The following is a 3,103-nucleotide window of genomic DNA, read 5'->3' as shown; positions in this document are numbered from 1 at the left end:
AGTAATGTACATCCTGACGCACCAAAAAAAAAATTTCATATATTTACGTTTCGAAACAACTTCTAAAATCTCCTTTAAAAAAAGAAGATGTATTTCAATATGATATTCCAGACAAGTATTATGAAATACTACAAAATTTCTATTTTGCTATTATCTAAGACAGGTAATCATGCAATCATTTTCTCCAAATTTGTGCATTGTAAGACCTACCTTCTAAGCTACTGAGCAAAGAGTGCAGAAAATAGAAACCGTGTTTTGAGAAAACGGAGCATCCAATTTAAATGATTCAGAAAATATTCAATTAGTAATTAATTATAGGAAGAAGTGGTGATTAGATTTTAGCAAAGGCAGGTCTTGCCATTTCTTCTGTGATTCCGAAATAATCTTTTGGAGACGCTGAATATTTACAAAAAAAATCATTTAATGTACTGAGAGATATATTGTATATTCTTGATGCTTAATATTATTATTCAACGTTTCATGATAGGATAGGATCTGAATCTAGTGTTAATAGGCTAAGGCTTTAATGAATGTCTTTATTATCATCATACTATAAAACTGGCATTGGGAAAAGTTTTCGTAAATTTAGTTTTTATATATAAACTTATGTGATTTGGATGAGAATAAGGATTTATAGATTGCAAAAGGAAAATTTAGCCACCCTTGCCTTTTCCCTTTGGGATTTCGAGTTTTTGATCCTAGGTAAATGTGATCTGCAACACCACTGGCATCCATCAATTAAGGAGGCAAAAAATAAATTTAAATGAATGCAATTTGGAGTCAAAATTGCTTTTCCCTATTCTAAGTAGATTAATGACAAATAAAACTATTGTCAATATTCGATTATAGCAAATTGGGCTCAACCGGGATTTGAACCCGGGACCTCTCGCACCCAAAGCGAGAATCATACCCCTAGACCATTGAGCCGCTGTCGATTACTTGGCGACTCATTCGATCGAAGAAACCGCGTATTGAAGTCTACTTTCTCTTTTACAAATCGTATTTTAAGATAAAAAATGTAGAAATCTAATAAGACCACATCATAATATATCGGCCAAAAATAGCCGATCGAATGCTAGGTCTTCACGAATGGTTTTCTGATGAAAAGACATCCTTTTGGTAGCTTGTATTGAATTTCAACAAACCACACTATTCGGGAAAATTTAGGGAAAACAAATATTTAAGACCACATTTTCTTTCAAATATTTAAGAAGAATGCAATTTTTCAATGATTTTTCAGCTAAATTTTATGAAATACTAGAAAATTTCTATTTGCTCTAATCTAAGGCAGGTGATTTCTCCAAGTTTGTGCACTTAAAGACATACCTACTCATGCTGCTTCTGACTTTCCGAAATCTTTTGGAGCCACTGAATATTAAACTAGCTGTAAGTGGAATTCTGTCTTAAGGCAATTAAGGCATCGTGCCTTAAGGCAAATTGCTGGAACTTCCCATGCCAAAAATTATTATTTTTTTAAAAACGATTAACATTTTTGAAAAAATTTTACTTCGAAAAATAAGATTTTTTAGAAATTTTAAATTGGACAAAAAATTACTTTTTTTTGAAAAAAAAATTTTTTTTAAAAAAAAAAATTAAACAATTTTTTATAAAAATTTTTTTTTGGAAAAAATGTTATCTTCATTTTGACATATTTTGGAAGATCTGAACTTTTTTTCAAAGCAATCGTACTGCTTTAACTGCATAGAGACAAAATATAAAGCGCGTAAGCGCCGCGTCGCTGTCTAACGGAAAAACATTGGTGCGGAACCTATAGAAATGTAAATAAAATTATACTTATTGTTAAAATCTCTATAAAATATCTGATAATTTGATGTGCATATGTCTAATGTCTAATGATTATTGTTGACCGCCAAATGTTATTTTTTTAGTTTTTTTTTACTAGATCTCCGAAACCGCTAGACCTATCTTCATGAAAATTTGATCAAATCTTCATCTTGTTATTACAAATAAAATGTTTTTTGAACTATACAAATCGGACGCTTCGTTCTCTTAAAAACTGAGTTACCGTTTTTGGCACTTTTTGCCCCATATTTTCGGAACGGCTAGATCTGCCTTTGACAAAAACTAATCAACGTCTTTTTTGAATTATTCAAATTGCTTCATCCGTGTTCCCGAAATCGTCGACGAAAATTTGTATCCGAACACACACACATGCACGCACACACACACACACATACATCAATTTTCTCCAAGGTATGCCAACATATTCAGAAACCTCTGAAACGTGAAGATATATAAAAATTTCATTTTCGATTTTTTTGCGATTACTTACCCTATGGAAAGTTAATTATAAATAAATCAATTATTTTTTATCTCCAGAACATTAACAATCGTCATTTCATTTCGAATCAAATTCCAAAAAAAAAATAGTTGCCAAATTTACACAAAATTGAAAAAGTGCTCCCGCATAGTCACAGTCTAAACGCATTTGCAAATAATTCTGTGCGACATTTTCACCTATACTGTGCTCAGCTTGGCGGCATTTTCACATTTTTCAATAATTTTCACAAAATTGGAAAAGTGCTCTAATACACAAACAGTCTAAACGCACATGGGTAAACATTTGTACCAGAGTGGCGCTTAGACTGTGCTTAGCTTGGGTGATTTTTGAATTTTTAATTCAAAATCACAAAAAAATTTTTTGAAAAAAAAATTAGAAAAAAAAATTTTTTTTTCCAAAATCAATTATTTGTTGAAAAAAGCAGAAAGTTCTTTGAATCATTTAAATCGGACGCTTAGTTCTCTCAAAAACAGCCATTTTTTTTTAATTTAGCTCTGTATCTCCGAAACCTCTAGGCCTACCTTTGCCAAAAACTAATCAGCACATCTTCCTATCAATAGGAATCGAATGTTTTTTAAACCATTCAAATCGGTTGATCCGTTCTCTCAAAAACTCGCTTTCTATTTTTTGCACTCTTTGCTCCATATCTCCGTAACGGCTGGACCTGCCTTTGCCAAAAACTAATCAGCACATCTCCCTATCAATAGGAATCGAATGTTTTTTAAACCATTCAAATCGGTTGATCCGTGCGCCCGAAAACGTGGACGAAAAAACGCGGACATACAAAACACACACACACAC

At 32.0% G+C, this 3,103-nt stretch overlaps 1 non-coding gene across 1 annotated transcript; it reads right to left on the bottom strand.

Annotated features, from left to right (window-relative positions):
• Positions 1 to 855: 855 nt before the first annotated feature.
• Trnap-ugg lies at positions 856 to 927 on the bottom strand. Its single transcript has one exon. It is a non-coding gene; the product is annotated as a tRNA-Pro (tRNA).
• Between the last annotated feature and the right edge of the window lie 2,176 nt (positions 928 to 3,103).

The sequence above is a fragment of the Ctenocephalides felis genome, unplaced genomic scaffold (genome assembly GCF_003426905.1).
Source record: "Ctenocephalides felis isolate EL2017-DRISC unplaced genomic scaffold, ASM342690v1 CF-g0.4_SCAFFOLD_00311, whole genome shotgun sequence".
Lineage (NCBI taxonomy): Eukaryota > Metazoa > Arthropoda > Insecta > Siphonaptera > Pulicidae > Ctenocephalides > Ctenocephalides felis.
The sequence above is the reverse complement of the archived record's forward strand: the minus strand, read 5'-3'. Positions and strand labels throughout refer to the sequence as shown.